This window comes from Myxine glutinosa, chromosome 8, assembly GCF_964187855.1.
Source record: "Myxine glutinosa chromosome 8, kmMyxGlut1.1, whole genome shotgun sequence".
Lineage (NCBI taxonomy): Eukaryota > Metazoa > Chordata > Myxini > Myxiniformes > Myxinidae > Myxine > Myxine glutinosa.
In genome coordinates, this window is record NC_136268.1 from 17,960,085 (window position 1) to 17,979,539 (window position 19,455).

A 19,455-nucleotide genomic window follows, 5' to 3' on the forward strand; every position below is an offset into this window, starting at 1 on the left:
TTTCATAATCCCCTACCCTATCCACACTGTTTTTGAACGTGCCATGAAATCACATGAAGCAAGGAATTTGCTGTCAGTACTCGGGAGAAGTCTCCCAATAACAGCAAACACGCTATGTGACATGGAGCTGTTCACCATCAGGTACGTACACAAGGATAACAGGAGCAGCACACTTGGTACAGCACGGGCATCAAAGTGGGAAGCAATGAAGAGGAAGTCAACTCTAAAGATTCCTCCTGATGGCGATTCCCATAATTTGAAGGTCACGAGAGCGAACTATCCGGTTTTCATCCTGTTAAACTACATTAATCCAGATCCTCCACCATCACTGTCTGCAACATGGTTGGAGTATGGCAGAGGGCATATGCTCCCCAACACGTTACACACGGCCAGCTCTACCAACGTGTCGAAGTAATATTGTTGTTCAAGAACCGATCACAACAATAGTAAACGACACAGAATCTGACTCCGACATAGATTCGGATGTAAGTGACTTTGATTCTGACTCCGATGGATATGACAATGAGTAGGACAATGAGCTGTGAATGGAGCAAGATGTAAATGTTTCTTGTATCATAGAGGTAGATAATTGAAAATGAAAATGGATGATATCAGTCGATGTGCTGATGCTACGTGCCCAAAGCATGGAGACAAATGTATTAAAGTGTTTCTTTAAGTCTGTCCCTATTAACCAACAGTATATGTTTGACCAATTAATGACCCAAGGTCCGAAAAATTTGACCACAAAACCAGGTTACCCGATTTTATGTACAAACATTCATTTATGGCGGCCATTTTGAAATTTCAATGTGAAGATGGCTATTTTGAATTTTCAAAGTTGTTCAGTTGAATTTGTCATGTCAGAAAACATATAATTAGACACCAAGATCATTGAAATTTGACAATCTTAACCATATTAGTAAATTTGACCCCCTGACCAAAGTGCGTTGACCTTTTCATGTTTCTGTCCAGAGCGCGGTAACTAAAGTTCGCAGATAGGACAAACTATACCTTTTTGGATTCCTTATGACCAGACGAGTAATTTGGTGTACTTTTCAAAAGGATTAGAATATTTTTCAATTTTGACCCCTTTTTGACCTCATTTGAGCCCGACCGTAAATTGCCAGAACTTTGAAGAGGGCAACTCAAGCCAAATTTGTTCAGTACCCTTCAGGCATTTCAAAAACACTTTCAAACGTTTGTTGCAGAGATTTGGTCACAGGTCATTAGCACTGATCCTCCACTATTTCCCACAACAATTCAACAACAACAACAGGCATTTCAAGGCCATTTTCCCTGCAAGAGCGGGGGTTAACGTTACGGTCCCCATGACAATCTTCTCCATTTTGCCCTATTTTCTACATCTCCCCTTGTTAACTCCCTTGCCCGCATTTCTTCTTCGACCATCTTCAGCCAAGTCTTTCTCGGTCTTCCCCATCCTCTACTTCCTTCTACATTCATTCCCATCACTCTTCTCACCCAGTCACTTTCATCCTTCCTCAACACATGACCAAACCATCTCAACCTGTTTCTCTTCACAGCATCCATCACAGGCTCTATTCCCATCATCTTTCGCAATTAATCATTTGTCTTCCTCTCTCTCAACGATACTCCACACATCCACCGAACCATTCGCATTTCCACCCTTTCCAGCCTTCGTTGCTGCTCTACGTTCATTACCCATGTCTCGCTCCCATAAATCATAACACTTTTCACACATGCAGCATACACCTTTCCCTTCAGCTTCAACGACAATCCCCTCCTCGTCAGCACATCACTCAGTTCCCGAAACTTCTTCCATGCACATCTCACTCTAGCAACCGTTGCCGAGTCTGATCCACCTTCTCCATTCAGCATGTCTCCGAGGTAACAAAATGTTTACACACCTTCCAGCTTCACGCCGTCTCCAAGATCCAACTCAACATTTCCTCCATCTGCAGCTCCCTCTGTGCACACCTTACACTTGAATGTAGGTGCCACACTGGTTAATGACCCTCTCAAACCACTACGTTTTTGATGAACCCACTCAGCGCACATTGTACATTGAATGGAATTCACTCCGACACCCTTCCTGCACACAGCACATGGCCACTTCCCAGTTCTTTCCACCTCACCACATGCTTTACCACTTGCCATCACCTTCGTCTTTCCGATATTCACCTTCAGACCTTTTGTCTCCATACATTCCTTCCACTTGTTCATCTTCTCCTTCAGTCCATCCATACTACAACAACTCCCACAGTAAACCCTCGTTTACGTTCCGAGCCAGCACCTCAATCACAGCTACAAATAGTAGTGGACTTAGTACCGACCCCTGATGCACTCCCACCTTCACCTCAAACTCACCACTCTTCCCGTCCTTCGTCCTTACAGCTGTGCGCGCTCTTTTGTACATTGCCATCACTACTCTGATCAACCATTCCTCCACTCCTAACTTCTTCAATGCCCATGTCACTACTTCACGTGGAACCCTATCGAATGCTTTCTCCAGATCAACAAACCCAAGAAACAACTTCTTCCTCTTCTCCATGTACTTCTCCTGCAACTGCCTCACAATAAAAAGCGCATCTGTCGTTCCTCTTCCTGGCATAAATCCAAACTGCATTTCATCAATCTTCACTTTCTTCCTTATCCTCCTCTCCAACACCCTTTCCAATACCTTCATTCCATGCTCCAATAACTTTATCGCTCGATACGAGCCACACTCCAGAGGGTCACCTTTCCCCTTGTATAGAGGGACGAGGGTACACAGTTCCCAATCCATTGGAATGCGGCCTTCTTTCACCACCAGATTGCAGATCTCTGTCATTCTCTTCACACCCCAATTTCCCCCTGCCTTCAACATATCTCCCACAACTCCCGTCGGCCCTCCCGCTTTTCTACCCTTCATTGCTTTTATCGCTTCCTCAACTTCCTTCTCGGTTATCTTCTCTGCCGGTAATAAAACTGGGTTACTCTCGATGTTGCCATCCCATTCATTCTCTGCATTCAACAGCATTTCCATATATCTTTTCCATCTTCCTTTAATTGCATCTGGGTCCACAACGATTTGTCCCACTTCATCCTTCAAGCAACTCACCCCCATCACATCACACCTCTCTTTCGCTATCTGCTTTGCAATCCTGAATACTGCTCTCTGACCCTCTTCCAAATCCAAGCGTTCTTCGAACATTTTCCTACATGCCTCCTGCGCCTTTGCTACCTCTTTCTTTGCAGCCTTCTTGGCTGCCTTATAACTTTCATGCTCTGCCTTTTCTGCCCCCATACCCTTCACCTTCTGCCACTCCTTGAACTTCTTCCTCTTCTCGTCAATCTTCTTTCCAACTTCATCATCCCACCACCATGTTTCCGAGTGCCTCGGTGGTCCTTTTGTCCATCCACATACCTCACCAACGGCTCCCAACAGACTATCTTTCATTGACATCCAACCACTTTGAAGCTCAACCACATCATCCTCTACCATACTCAGCCTCTCTTTTAATGCCTCCCTCACTGTCACCTCTTTCAACCTTCACACCTTCATTCTCGGTTGGTACTTCACCCGCCGAGCTCTCGTCGCACCTTTCACCCTTATGTCGCAGACAACCAAGTGGTGCTGTGAAACAGCCTCCTCCCCCGGGATCACCTTTCTGTCCCGGAGGTGCCCCTATCTCGCCTACGCACCATCAGGTAGTCGACGGTTGTCGTCGACTCACCTGACGTGTATGTAACAAGCTTATTATCCTCTTTCTGGAACTGAGTATTACAAATCAACAAATCAGCTCCATCAGCAAACTCCAAAATCCTTTCACCTTCTCCATTTCTCACACCATATCCATAACCCCCATGAACTCCCTCAAAACCGTCCATACTCCTTCCCACATGTCCATTTAGGTCTCCTCCTACCACAACAACTTTCTCATCTTTCACGTTTTCCATCAGCTTCTCTATTGCACACCAGAACTTGTCCTTCTCTTCATCGCTCCGACCGACCTGCAGTATATGCCGAGATGACGTTCACCAAGAGCTTTCCAATCATCATTTTCACCATCATCAACCTTCCACTCCTCTAGTCACACTCACCACACTGTCTACAAACTCCTCAGAAAACAGGACACCAACACCATTCACACCTTCTGGGCACCCTTGCCACACAAACTTGTATTTCTGTCCCTGCATACCCTTCACCTTTCTCACACCACTTCCCTTCCATCTCGTCTCCTGCACACAACATATGTCCACTCTTCTTCTGACCAATACTTTCACCACTTCTCCTGATCTCCCTGTCATTGTCCCTCCATTCCATGTCCCAAACCTCAGAAACCGATCTCCACGTCGGGCATCAGATGTTTCGTCGTCATAAATGGAGTGATTTCCACCCTTGCTTCGATCGGGTTCACCACCTTGAGTTTTGACGAGAGGGAGTGGGGTCCCCCACGGGGTACTTCGGGCTGTACCCTGCCCATATGTAGTTGTAATTGTCATGGTTCTCTTTTTGAGGCAATGTTTTTATGGACGGATGCCCTTCCTGACGCCAACCCTTTTAATCGCCTCTTACGACACGCAGGGATACGGTGTACCTATTCTAACCCGGGTTACACACCGGGTACATTTCCCACAATAATAAAAGTAATAAAGTAAAACAGCAAACCCTTGTAATACCATTACATGTCTGCACTGTCATTAGATCATTACAACACTACACCAGTAACCCAGAGCAGTTAACATGAGATAACCAAAGTGTATAAAGGCAAGCATCAGAGAAGCAAAGTGTTTCATAGATCAAGACGGCATGGCGCTTTCACAGCTCGGCCAGACCTCGTATGGACAGTTGTCAGATTCTGTGACGGAGGCAACATATGACTAAAACTGGCAGAACGATGGGGAGATTGATGAACCATCTCTGCTCTGGTCGCACAAGTGACGTCACAGTCATGATTCACAGGTTCATCACCAGACCTTGCAGATGGTTCGCTGTTCCCACTCACTGTGGCTTCAGATTTTGTGTGTCCGAGCATGCCTATCATGGCCTTTAAACGGGCAGGATGGTCGTCAGTAATGGCACCGGCGACCATGGCCAGTACTGCTGGGAGCTTGTAATACGCGACTGAACGATCCAGCAAACAACAATACCTCGTCGATAGCGGATTGAGTATATCTGTAGAACCAGTGTTACGTGTTCCTCCCCGACCTTCTGGTCTCGGTATACCACCGAACCCCGAGAGGAGTCACGGCAGAAAGAATAGTTATTCAGTTTCAAAATCAATCACGAATGAAACCATCCATGAAACCATCAAATCAATAAGGAAACCACACCAATGGTTGTCAACGAACAAATAATATATTAAAAGCACACAAGAAGAACCATACAACAATGGTGGCAATCAACCATACAATCAAGATCTTAAGATGGTAACCTAGCTCAAACTCATGGCACCCCCAGGGACTGAAACAGAGCCCTTCTCAATGTCTCTAGAACACAATGGTGCTCCCGGCGAAGAGGCGGGTAAGGAGATGTAGGCAAGGCGGGGACCGGCACGTGGTCCCAGCCAACCCCAATTGGCGGTGGAAAGAGGAATCCCAAAGATGCGATTCAAACGTGCACATACACCGTGCAGTCGCGAACCACACCGTATTCTTCAAAGGCTGCTGTCGCGCACGCACATCCTCGGCAAACCACCGGAGGGCGGGACCAGCGGACGCGGCTAAACAAGGTTCCGCAAACGACGCGCGAGGTCCCCGAAATGGCGGACGGCTCTTCCTCGAGCCGCAGCCTCTAGGCGAAGATTCTCCGGAATCTCACACCTGTACCTGGCTTCGCAGGCTTTTCCACAACTCCAGCGATAACACCAATCGCACGAGATTCCTTTCAAGGACTCAAAGTTCACTCGCCATGTACGCTTGACCACGCTAGGTACGGAGCTTTTACAAAACGCGTCGTTTCACCTCTGCCTCACGCCCTCTTCTTCCTCCTCTCCTCCTCTTCCGGGTCACGATCCGATTTCCTGTCTCATTTTTACCATGAGCGCTTTTAACCTTTTAACCACAATAACCCTTCCCTGAAACAACCATAATCGCCGTTTCCTTCCAACCCCGATAAGAATAATAATACATAACCAGCAATGTTACAAGGGGATGAAAACCACAACCACGGAAGGGCCGAATCCGTAGCACCAGCTACACCCGGTGACCGACGTTACGTTCTCCCAGGACCACCAATTAACGGCAGCCTGGTCGCCACATATGGGAGATGACAACTTACCCGCAGTATTGGGTTACATAGGTTGTTTACCTTTATGTTCGTCATTGTACATGTACAACACCGAATCATTGGTGCTCATTTCCTCCAATGGTTTGCACTCCTCGTCAAACTAAAGAACAATCACCTCCTCGACTCGACCACGTTGGCTACCGTCAAACCGGGGTCATGTCGCAAGGAGCTCTACAGCTATTTTTCATCGACAACAGCCGATAATTTGCAGACTTATGGTCTGTGTAGGCCCTCACAGCACCCCAGGTCAGGCAGGCATGCCGTTCACACCATGTACATAATATAGAGACCAGTGGACCATCTGTGTTTGCCAAAGCTTGTCGTTTGTGCCCGGCACACCTCATGGCTGCCAAAGCCGAATTAAATACCCTTCTCCAACTTGGGATTGTTTGGTGTTCAGCCAGCAGTTACGCATCGCCGTTGCACATGGCTCCGAAGAAGAATAGTGAGTGGCATCCATCCATAGTGAGTGGCAGTGATTACCGCACGATCACCAATGCCACCATTCCTGACCGGGACCTATCCCACCGATCCATGATTTCCCTCGATGCTGGCAGGTGCCAAGGTGTTTTGAAAGGTCTATCTGGTGAAGGACTATCACCATATCCCCCATTGCGGTGTCGAATATTCCGAAGATGGTCATCGTCACACCTTTTGGCCATTTTGAATACCCGAGAATGCCATATGGATTGCACTCTGCCGCACAGACCTTTCAGCGCTTCATGAGTGAGGTCTGCCGTGGTCTGGACTTATTCTGCATCTATCTGGATGACCTACTCGTCGCCAGCTTCTGCACTGAAAAACATTCGCGTTATCTCCGTGCACTCTTCCACTGGCTTCTCGATTATGGCCTCGTCGTCAACCCCGATACGTGTGAGCTATGAGTCAGGTTCACTATGTTTTTTCGTTCAAAATTTTTGGAGATGAGTAAAACTATACATTATTGGAATATTCAGAGCATGAGGAATCCAAAAATTAATGTTGGCATTTGCGTCGACACCTGCATGGCCGCCATTTTGGATTTTCAAAACGGCCGCCATAAAATACATAATAATTTGCGCTATCTCGGCTTCTAGTCAACCTAGAATATTATTTAAATATGCTAATCCTATGTTTTCTGGGTCAAGAAAACCATTGGTGGGACAATTAGACTTCTAATCCTAACACTTGCATCACTTTTAGGACTTTCCAGATGACACTCAGGACAGTGATGAAGATCTGTAAAAGCATATTCCTCAACGGTATAGACCTAGTAGATCCTGTGTATAGGACTTATAGTTCAATCTGATACCAACAAGGCTGCTTTCCTGCTTTATGAACCCATACCTACTAGTACCCCACTGCAAAGCCGCAATGAGCCGGCGAAGCCAAAGCCTCTTGCCACTATTTTACCCATCACTATGGCATCAGTAGGTTAGGTAGTTGGTAGTAGGTAGGTGTAGTAGGTACCGTACCTAGTTCAAAATGACACCATTTGCATTCTGGATGAGATTAAGATCGATAAAATTTCCTTCTTCATTAATTTTGTGAATTCCGTCTCAATTTCGGATATTTCCGGCCGTGAAAAACTATCCCCTATGGCCGCGAGATTTCTAAAAAACAATTCTTCGTCAATTTTAGAATATTTGACGCCATTTTCAGCCTCTGAAACGCGGTAATAAGCTTTTTTGAAATATTTTTTCAAATGCTCGAATCTCATTGGTTCCGGTGTTTGGTGACGATTTTCATTGAAGATAACCAGGGCCCATGTGGGCCCGGGGAACGAGGTTGGTCTTAAAGTATTTTAATTACAAATTAGAGGTGCATAAGATTGTGAATCAAAAAAAGAGGGGTGAAACAAACTCCTATTGAACTTTTTCTGAATTTTTTTAATGCATACTAACGCATCCGCAAGATGGCGGCCTCCATTGAGTGATTTGGTGTGTCAAAGCTTCGAAATTCTCAAAGGATCCAGCAAAATCTGGTTTTTCAACATAATACGTACGCGTTCATTCACAACACCGGCTTCGCCGGCTACTAGTACCCGACTGCAAAGCCGCAATGAGCTGGCGAAGCCAAAGCCTCTTGCCACTATTTTACCCATCACCATGGCATCAGTAGGTTAGGTAGTTGGTAGTAGGTAGGTGTAGGTACCGTACCTGGTAAGACTTGGTAAAAGAGAAGAGCAGACAGTCCTCCCCAATACCTACATACAATAAATGTCACAAGAAGCTTAAGGAAGTAACTATACGATGTGCTAGCTTAAGGCCTATTTTAAGAATTTTTAACTGGGCTTAACATACCTTTTCACAGTATGTATGTAGTCTTCTAACTTCAGTCGCTGTCAGGGCTGGTTCTCTCCGGGCACTGCGGCTTCCTCCACCAGAAGAAGTTAGCTTGCAGTAAGATCAGTGCCGACAGATCAGACGATAGCGCCGTTTCAACGTCAATGTGTGACTGTCGTTAATCAAACCGAGCTTTCTTTCTTTATGTAAACCGCTTATACCATATTTCTGGCCGTGAAAAACGATCCCCGACGGCCGTGAGATTTCTAAAAAATAATTCTTCGTCAATTTTAGAATATTTGACGCCGTTTTCACCCTCTGAAACGCGTAATAGGCTTTAAAAAATATTTTTTCAAATGCTCGAATCTCATTGGTTCCGGTGTTTGGTGACGATGTTCGTTGAAGATAACGAGGTTGGTCTTAACGTATTTTAATTACAAATTAGAGGTGCATTAGATTGTGAATCAAAGAAAGACGGGTGAAACAAACTCCTATTGAACTTTTTCGCCATTGTTTTATGCAAACTTCCGCATCCGGTCGATGGCGGCCTCCATTGTGTGATTTGGTTTTAGAAATATTTTTTCAAATGCTCGAATCTCATTGGTTCCGGTGTTTGGTGACGCTTTTCGTTGAAGATAACCAAGCCCGTGCGGGCCGAGGTTGGTCTTAAAGTATTTTAATAATAAATTAGAGGTGCATAAGATGGTGAATCAAACAAAGACGGGTGAAAGAAACTCCTATTGAACGTTTTTCAATTTGTTATGCATACCTCCGCATCCGCAAGATGGCGGCCTCCATTGCGCTTCGGAATTCTCAAGCCAAGGCATAATCTGGTTTTCGACATAATACGTACGCGTTTATTGACAACACCGGCTTCGCCGGCGAGAACTTCAAAGGACTTGCAATATCATGTATTATGTAATAGAGTTATATCACAAATATTAAGACTGTAGCGGTTGCCGCTGAGCATACACAATCGCCTTACACCTACCGAAGACGCAACCAGGGAGCGATCACTGTATCGGGCTCGCCCAGGCCGCCCAGACATTCCCAGACGCGCCTTTCCTGGGCATGCCCGGACTCGCCTTTCCCGGGCTCGCCCAGGCCGCCCGGACACGCCCGGTCTCGCCTTTCCCGGGCATGCCCAGACTCGCCTTTCCCGGGCTCGCCCAGGCCGCCCGGTCTCGCCTTTCCCGGGCATGTCCAGACTCGCCTTTCCCGGGCTCGCCCAGGCCACCCGGGGACGCCCAGTCTCGCCTTTCCCGGGCATGCCCAGACTCGCCTTTCCCGGGCTCGCCCAGGCCGCCCGGGCACGCCCGGTCTCGCCTTTCCCGGGCATGTCCAGACTCGCCTTTCCCGGGCATGTCCAGACTCGCCTTTCCCGGGCTCGCCCAGGCCGCCCGGGCACGCCCAGTCTCGCCTTTCCCGGGCAAACGCTCTGGCATGACGTGTTTGATTGCATATATATATTGCTGCCCGATAAACGGGCTTTTCAGAGTACCCGAGTTTTGGTTTTGCTCAATAAAGAAACTCGGACGAATTCCCGTCTTTTGTCGCGTCAATCCTTTCGACTCGCGTAGGAGCACAGCTCCTTCAAGACAATGGTTCTCAATTACCTTTGTTTGTTGCTTTTTTATAATCCTGAGCACTATTTTGAGGTCTTCATTGGATTCCTTGACCCAGAAAACATAGGATTGGCATATTTAATTAAGTTTCTCGGTTGACTAGAAGCCGAGATAGCGCAAAATATGTATTTTATGGCGGCCATTTTGAAAATCCAAAATGGCGGCCATGCAGGTGTCTGTGCAAATGCCAACATTGATTTTCGGATTCTCCATGCTCTGATTCCAAAAATGTACAGGTTTGCTAATCTCCCAAAATTTTGAACGAAATTCTATTTGTTAACATAGTGAACCTGACTAAATGGCGGACCGCCATCGACTCCCTTGGCCACCCCGTGTCAGCCAATGGCTTGAAGCCTCTCCCAGACAGAGTCCACGCCACAACGTCTTATCTCAACACATTTTGTATGGAGCCATATGCACAACGATTTCCGGATGTAGAAACGTTCCTGTCTTGCTTGACAAACCTCCAAATTGCACCACCATGATGCAGCTCCTTTACATCCCTTTGATGAGCCATCGGATCGTTTTGACTATGTCCACGTCGACATTGTAGGCCCACTGCCACCTTCACGAGGATCTCGACACCTGTTCACATGCGTGGATAGGTCTCTTGTGCCCCATGCATTCCTCTCTGGTTGGGTGTGCCATGTCGGTGGTCCTTATACTATCATCGTGGATCAGGGATGTCAATTTGAGTTCAGCCTCTGGAATTCCTTTAATCATCTTCTTGGCACAGACCGACATGGGACCATGCATGGCTTACCCACCCACAGGCAAACGGCATGGTCGATCGTTTTCGCTACCAACTTAAGGATGCACTCCAGGCACGTCTGGACGGTCCCAGTTGGGCAGAAATTCTCCCCATCGTACTCCTCTGACTTCCTACCACGCTCAAGGAGGATCTCAACTGCAGGGCGGCAGAATTGGTCTATGGCCTGCCGCTACGACTGCCTGGCGAATTGGCAACACCATCAACTAGAGACTGCCTGGTGAGTTGGTAACACCGAAGTTATAGATTAGGTAAATAGTAATAATGGGGTTCTCGTACATAGATGAGCGATGTAAGGTTCGTACATAGATGTTAAATAAATTGATTTAGGTTTTTGGGGCGTAGATACAGTAAATAAGTGATGGGCCAAACGGCCTCCTCCTATGTCGAAGGAGGAGAATTTTATGCTAGTAAAATGTTTTTACCTACTAGTTAAAAAATAATTTACTAGTAATTTTAAATTAAATAAAAATTTTCATTTTATAATTTTAAATTAAATAACTAGTTTTCTAGTAATTTACAAGTTTTAAATTAAACCAATTTAATTTTATTGTAATTAATTTTACTGCTAGTAATTTTATACTAGTTAAAAATCTAGTAAATTTTAGAGAGCTTCGTAAGCGAACCTCTATGGTAATTGCATGTACAGTACTGTATATGTAAATCCATTCAAAATTTCACTGTCATTCCCCATTCCCTTGGGAACAAAATTTCATGTTGTCATTTCAAATGTCCCTTCCATGATCCGCCATCTTGCTCACGTGATCTTGCTTTGCTGGCCGATCTCTCAAGCGTTAAACGAAGGCCACACGAAGAACGTGACGTATTTCCGTTTTATTTTTCTACTTCCGGCTTTCTTCAAATTAAGGCTTACTTTCCGTTACGCAATGACAGGAAACAATCCTGAATACACTTTAACTACCTTTAGAGTCGACACCACCACGTAGCTCACATCTCTCAACTAAACAATATAAAAAAGCGATCCTTATTAGAGCCAACCGCGCTAACGATACCATTGACCATTGTCGACGAAGCTCTCACTCTACGCAATGCGCATTTTAATATTACACCATACTAGTAAAAAGCCTGTAAAAAAAATGATGGGTTGTAACAGTTTTTTCGATGATGCAGCCTCATGAGCATGCCAAAGCCTGAAGCCTCGGCCTCGTGTCAGGTGTGCTTATATCTTTATTTATTAGACATCTTATGGATGTAAATGAACATTCGCTTTACTCCTCAAGTGTTGCACATCACATACAGCGAATTTCACTTCCCTGCGTATTGTATTTATTATTATTTTAAAAATATGTTTCTGTACACCGCCCTTCGGGCTCGGTTTGCTAACCACCGTCTACAGTTTCAACAGAAGAGACATAATTACTCTTTATGGGAAATGTTTTTTTAGTTTGTTTTATCCTCAAAAATAGACCGTGATGAACACACATTCGTGTTAAAAGAGAGGCCTTTAAAACCTACCCTTATCAAGGGGGACACACATCTGTACAAACACACAAACTGACATTGTGTTTTATATGGTAGATATTATACAACTACATCACACTGGAATGGGTTTATTAGTTTACTTCACCTTGGGTTACCATATTTGATTTTCAAAAAAAGAGGACGTACGGAACAATACATAAATAAATAAATAAATAAATAAATAAAGTGTGGTATTTGTATCAGTATCTATCAACTCATTATTGATGTGATATATATACACATATATACACACACACACACACACACACACACACACACACACACACACACACACACACACACCTACAGAAAGTCTACACCCCCTTTCACAATTTTCACCTTTTGTTGTCTTATAGCCTGGAATTAAATCAGACTTTTTCCGCCTTTATTTACACATCGTAACCCACAAGTTCGAATTGAACAAATTCACAAATTCACAAAATTCACAAAAACAAATTCTACAAATTTCATGAAATTAATTAAAAATACAAAACTAGATTATCTTGGTTGGATAAGTGTCCATCACCCTGAGTTAATACTAAGTGGAAGCACCTTTGACAGCAATTACAGTTGTGAGTCTGTTGAGACAGGTCTCTACCAACCTTTCACTCCTTGATTGGGAAATATTTGTCCATTCTTCTGAACAAAACTGTTTAAGCTCATTGAAGTTGCGATGGGAGCTTTGATGGACAGCAATCTTCAAATCATGCCACAGATTTTCGATTGGATTTCGGTTGGGGCTCTGACTGGGCCACTCAAGGACATTTATCTTTTTGTTCCTCAGCCACTCCAGTGTAGATTTTGCTGTGTGCTTCAGGTCGTTGTCATGCTGAAAGGTAAACATCCATCCCAATTTCAGCTTTCTTGCAGAGGGCAGCAGGTTTTCCTCTACAATTTTTCTGTATTTTTCTCCATCCATTTTCCCTTCTATCCTGATAAGTGCCCCAGTCCCTGCTGATGAGAAACATCCCCATAACATGATGCTGCCACCAATTCCAGGCTATAAGGCAACAAAAGGTGAAATTTTTGAAAGGGGGTGTAGACTTTCTATAGGCACTGTATACATAAACGTATAAACAAATAATTTAAAATGAAAAGCTGAAATGTCTTGAGTCAATAAGTATTCAACCCCTTTGCTATGACACTCAAATTGAGGTGCATCCAATTTCCTATTATCATCCTTGAGATGTCTGTAAAACTTGATTGGAGTCCACCTGTGCCCAAATCAATTGATTGGACATTATTTAGAAAGAAACACACCTTTCTATATAAGGTCCCACAGTTGACAGTGAATGTCAGAGCAGAAACTCCACCATGAAGTTCACGGAACACTAGAATATCTGCGGAACAGTAGAACTGCCCATAGAACATTGAACAGATGGAATTGTGAGGAGGGATAGATTTGGGGAATGGTATAAAACAATTTCTAGTGTTGTGGTGAAAGTTTTGAAAGTGTTGAAAGTTTCCAAGAGCACAGTGAGCTCCATCATAAGGAAATGGAAAGAATCTGGAACTACCCAGACTCTTCATTGAGCTGGCTATCTGACCAAACTGAGAAATTGGGCAAGAAGGACCTTGGGCAGTGAGGTGACCAGAACCAAATGACTACTCTGACAGAACTACAGACTTCGTTGGTTGAGATGGGAGAACCTGCCAGAAGGACAACAGTCTCTGCAGCACTTCACAATTCTAGGCTTTATGCGAGAGTGGCCAGACAGAAACCATTCCTGAGAAAAAGGCACATGACAGCACGCCTGGAGTTTGCAAAAAGGCATGTGAAAGACTCTGAGAGCATGAGGCAAAATATTCTGTGATCTGAAGAGACGAAAAATGAACACCTTGGCCTGAATGCAAAGCGCTACGTCTGGTAGAAATCGTGCACAGCTCATCACCCATCTATCACCATCTCAACTGTGAAGCATGGTAGTGGCAGCATTATACTATGGGGATGATTTTCAGTGGCAGGGACTGGGAGACTTGAAAGGACAGAGGGAATAATGAATGGAGCCAAATACAGGCAAATCCTTTGAGGATAACCTGTTTCAGAGTGCAAAAGACCTTGGACTGCAGTGAAGATTTACATTCCAACAGGACAATGACCCCAAGCAAACAACCAAAGCAACACTGGAATGGCTTCAGAACAAGAACGTGAAAGTCCTTGAGTTGCCCAGCCAAAGCCCACACTTGAATCCCATTGAGAATCTGTGGAAAGACTTGAAGGTTTCTGTTCACCGACGCTACCCATCTATCTTGACAGAGCTTGAGCAAATCTGCAAGGAAAAATGGGAGAAACTCCCCAAATCCAGATGTGCAAAGCTGATCCAGACATACCCAAGAAGACTCTAATCTGTAATCACTGCCAAAGGCGCTTCGACAAAGTATTTATTCAGGGGGGTGAATACTGTCAAGTCTGTAGCCGATGAAGACCAGCCTTGGACATATCGCCGAACGTTGCTTTAACTCCGTGGCGTATTTTGAAACTTGGCGGGATTATCTTTTCATAAGCGTGGGAAAGGCCCGAACCCTATCTAATCGGACAGCCGCCACGGGGTTTAATGACTCGAATGCACAAACAAGTAAACGGACACGACAAGTAAGTAAAATGCAACAAATAATGAATTTAATGAAAAGAATGCAAGGATAACAAAACGAAAGGTAAAGTAAAACTAATTCTTATATTGAGGCGCCTCCATCAGACTCATATACAAACAGGGGGAAAACGAAAGTCAAAACAAGCGTTATGCCTCGGTCCCCTGTCGGTGAAGTGATGTGAGTTGACAAAGTGGAAGATGCAAGGCGGCCATCTTGGATTTTGACGTGGCGACCCAATTTTCAATAGCGTTCTCCCTTATGCATAGATACACCCACACACCAGATTAGAAGTTAGTAGTTCGTTTATTTTTCAAGATATTTCGCTCACAAGGTTCAGACATATATATGGTGGCGGCCATCTTGGATTTTGACGTGGTGACACAATTTTCAATAGCGTTCTTCCTTATGTCTAGGTACACCCACACACCAGATTAGAAGTTGGTACTTCGCTTATTTTTAAAGATATTCCACTCACAAGGTTCAGACATACATGGCGGTGGCCATCTTGGATTTTGACGTGGCGACCCAATTTTCAATAGCATGCTTCCTTATGCCTAGATACACCCACACACCAGATTAGAAGTTGGTACTGTTACGAGTGTTACGTATTCCTCTACGATCTCCTGGTCTCGGTACACCTCCGAACCCTGAGAGGAGCCATGGCAGAAAAATATGTTACTCTGTGCTAAAAATCAAGAGTGAAACCACACCAATGATTATAAATGAACAAATAATATTTTGAAAATCACACAGGAATAACGGTACAACAAATGGCAATTAAGAGTGCACTCTATATACCATCAATAAAGTCAAATAACTCACCGCTCCCAGTGAGTGAAAAGGACACTCCTCAATGCCTCTATAACCTTTTCCAAGGCGAATGTGATTCGCCTCAGCAGTCGCTGGAACGATCTCCAGTCGAAGCCCGAATCTCGCTCTCCAGTCGATATTCGAATCGCGTACAGTTGACAATGGGGATCGCCCCGCCGAAACTGTACAACGGCCCTTCAGAGGGGCACCTTCACCACTCACTCAGCGAACTGCAACGTGATTGGAGACGAAGCGGTCGCACACACACATCCCTGGCAAACGGTAGGAGGTTGGGGTGCAGATGACGCGAGGCAAAACCTTTGTAGGTGTCTGAAGCGCGGGGTTCAAAATGGCCGACGACTCTTACTTGAGCCGATGCGACTAGGCGAGGATTCGTCAAAATCTCAGCGCCCCAAATCTGACTACGCAGATTTTCCACTCCAGCGATAATTCCTATCGCCGGATGTCCCTTCAAGGAACTCAAAACTCCCTCGCGACTGTCGGTAGACCAGCCTCGCTATGGAGCCTTGACGTCACGCGTCTTCTCCAACTTTGCTCGCGCCGCCTCTTCCTCTTCACCTCCTTTTTCTTCCGGTTCGGTTTCCTGTATCATTTTACGTTAACCTTTTTAACTTTAGATAGCTGTTCCTGAATAATAAACCTTTTGAGAATAATAATAATACATAATATCAGAAACATGTCAAGTGGGTGAAAACCACAACAGCGGAAGTGACGAATCCGTAACAGTACTTCGCTTATTTTTCAAGATATTCCGCTCACAAGGTTTAGACATACATGGTGGCGGCCATCTTGGATTTTGACGTGGGTTGCACCCACACATCAAATTAGAATTCGGTCCTTCGCTTACGCACGCACGCACATACGGACGCACACACGGACGGAGGGGAAAACCATAGTCCCCCTTTCGCTCCGCGGTGCGACGGGGGACAATAATTTTTCTGCCAGCCGGCACTTAACTCTGGTCTCGACGAGCACTTGGTGGGGTTGCCTCGAACCACCGCATGGGAAATGCACAAGATGGCAAGGAGATGCTCCCCACGGCACCACTAACGGGAGGCAACTCGTGCAGGCGGTCCTCTTTCGCTCTTCTCTCCGTCAAAAGCACTACAAGCTCCCTGAACTGTCACCTTATTGCTCCTCCTTACGATGGGAGTTGTCCTCAAAAACTCCCCTGCAGCTATGATGTTTCTCTCGGGTGCACACGGCACAAAGTGCAGCCATCACAAAGCCAGTTCAAGAGAGCCAAAATGCGCCCGCTCACCACGCAGCCCAGGACAGAGAGAGAGAGAGGGGAGGGGGGGGGGGGCACGCAGCCCATTGACTTACATGTTAATTTTCCTCTTAACCTCATTGCCCATTAACACCTCTATTTCTCCCACCCTCATCTTTATGAACCTTTTGTCTATAGTACCTATCCTTAATGTTGTTCATTAGACCATTCAAACACTACAAATATTTGTTTTCCCTTATAGACCTATAATCCTTCTTCTACATATCATCTGGCAGATTATCTTTGACCCACTCAAACATCGACCCATTCACTTACATGTTAATTTTCCTCTCACCTCTTTACGAACCTTTTAGCCTTTTGACACCTATCCTTAATGTTGTGCATTAGACCACTCAAACAATGATTCCCCCTTGGTCTTATGGTACTCTTACTATCAATGATCTTGAGTAGACCACTCAAACATTGATCCTACAAATATTTGTTTATGTGTGGGAAATAATTTAATTTTTTTATTAACTTTTTGAACTTTTTACTTTTCAATAAGTCTTATTTGATATTTTTCACATTCGTTATGTTTTTCATTTTTAAACGAAGGCTACCAAACTTGGATCTTTTGTAATTAATAGCTCACTTTTGAGAAATGACTTGTGATAAAACTTGAATCACTTCCCAGAAATCTCCATTGTTTCGTTCCTGTTTTCACACACCCTGAATTTCCTCGAAATGTCGACAGGCACTTCTCTTCCCGAAATAAATTTTACATTATAAAAGCCATGTTGAATACAGTTTTGAACATTGGGAATCGACGGATCTGAATGACAACATGTCTTACTCCAGCCTTTACTCTGATGAAGAGTATATCAACTCACCAGGACTTTGGTAAGTTTCATTCAGAGTTAAAGTGTTCAATGAGAGTTTTGTATGTGATTAATTATACAACTCATGACTTAATTCCCCTTTATCATTATTACAGCAATGCGAATATTGTGAATAACCTGGCAGAATATCAAGTTTTTCCTCAAGAGATTCACAACGAACTGAACTTGAACAACCTGCCTGTTTCACCGTTCTTAGAGGATTCATGTGAAAGGTATGATACTTAATAAAATACGTTGGTGTTAAATGACGCTGCCTTAGTGTGTGTGTGTATGTGTGTATGTGTATGTGTGTATGTATCTGTGTGTGTGTTCGTGTGTGTATGTGTGTGTGTGTGTGTTCGTGTGTGTATGTGTGTGTGTGTGTGTATGTGTGTATGTGTATGTGTGTATCTGTGAATGTGTATGTGTGTGTATGTGTATGTGTGTGTGTGTGTGTTCGTGTGTGTATGTGTGTGTGTGTTTGTGTGTGTATGTGTGTGTGTGTGTGTATGTGTGTATGTGTATGTGTGTATCTGTGAATGTGTATGTGTGTGTATGTGTATGTGTGTGTGTGTGTGTTCGTGTGTGTATGTGTGTGTGTGTGTTTGTGTGTGTATGTGTGTGTGTGTATGTATCTGTGAATGTGTATGTGTGTGTATGTGTATGTGTATGTGTATGTGTGTGTGTGTGTGTGTGTGTGTGTGTGTGTGTGCGTGTGTGTGATGTTTTGTTGGGCTTACTTCAGCACAGTAATTTCTCCTTATTTTGTTTGCAGTATTAACCTCGAAGACCAAAATTTTGAGTGGGATGATTTTGATCTCCCAAGGAATGGTTATTTCCTACCAACCTGTGATACTCTACATTTTCAACTCAACGATCTTGATGCTAAGCTTGATTTTTTTGAGGTAAGCATGTGTGTGTATGTATTGTATGTGTGTATGTGTGTGTGTCAATGTGTGTGTACACCGTTTCGAATAGGTACACCATATCCCTGCGCATCGTAAGAGGTGATTCAGGGTTGGTGTCAGGAAGGGCATCCGACCATAAATATATCATTCATATATTTCTCTCCTTGCTTTACCCTATATTAATAATAATAATAATAATAATACATTTATTTTGTATAGCGCTTTTCAAGAAACTCAAAGACGCTTTGACATGGAACGTAAATATGAAATAAATATCTCTCCCCTCTTGTCTTTAACAGAAAGAGACTCAAAACCTGAAGACATCTGCTGTTGTTGAAACTACCTTCGACTTATGTTGGGAAGAGATTGATGACTTGTGCTGGGGAGAAGTTGAATGTATACCTCAAGAACAATGTTTTGTTAATATAAAGCTTTTGTTTTCAATATTATATGAATATATTTGCTTTGTATACAACTATTTAATAATTAATTACAAAAAGAGAATAAAGGAAAAAGGACGGGAAGGTGCGTCCCCCTCCCTTGACCCCCCCTCATCCCACCCCTCCCCTCCCCTTGTGTGTGTGGGGAAGGTGGGGGTGGGATGAGGGGGGATCAAGGGTGGGGGACGCACTGGGGGTGGGGGATG

At 44.4% G+C, this 19,455-nt stretch overlaps 1 long non-coding RNA gene across 1 annotated transcript; it reads left to right on the top strand.

The window, feature by feature from the left end:
- The first annotated feature begins 371 nt into the window (after positions 1-371).
- On the top strand, positions 372-18,086 carry LOC137432036 (uncharacterized). The gene is made up of 3 exons (XR_010985382.1): positions 372-485; positions 17,778-17,923; positions 18,018-18,086. It is a non-coding gene; the product is annotated as an uncharacterized LOC137432036 (long non-coding RNA).
- Positions 18,087-19,455: the final 1,369 nt, after the last annotated feature.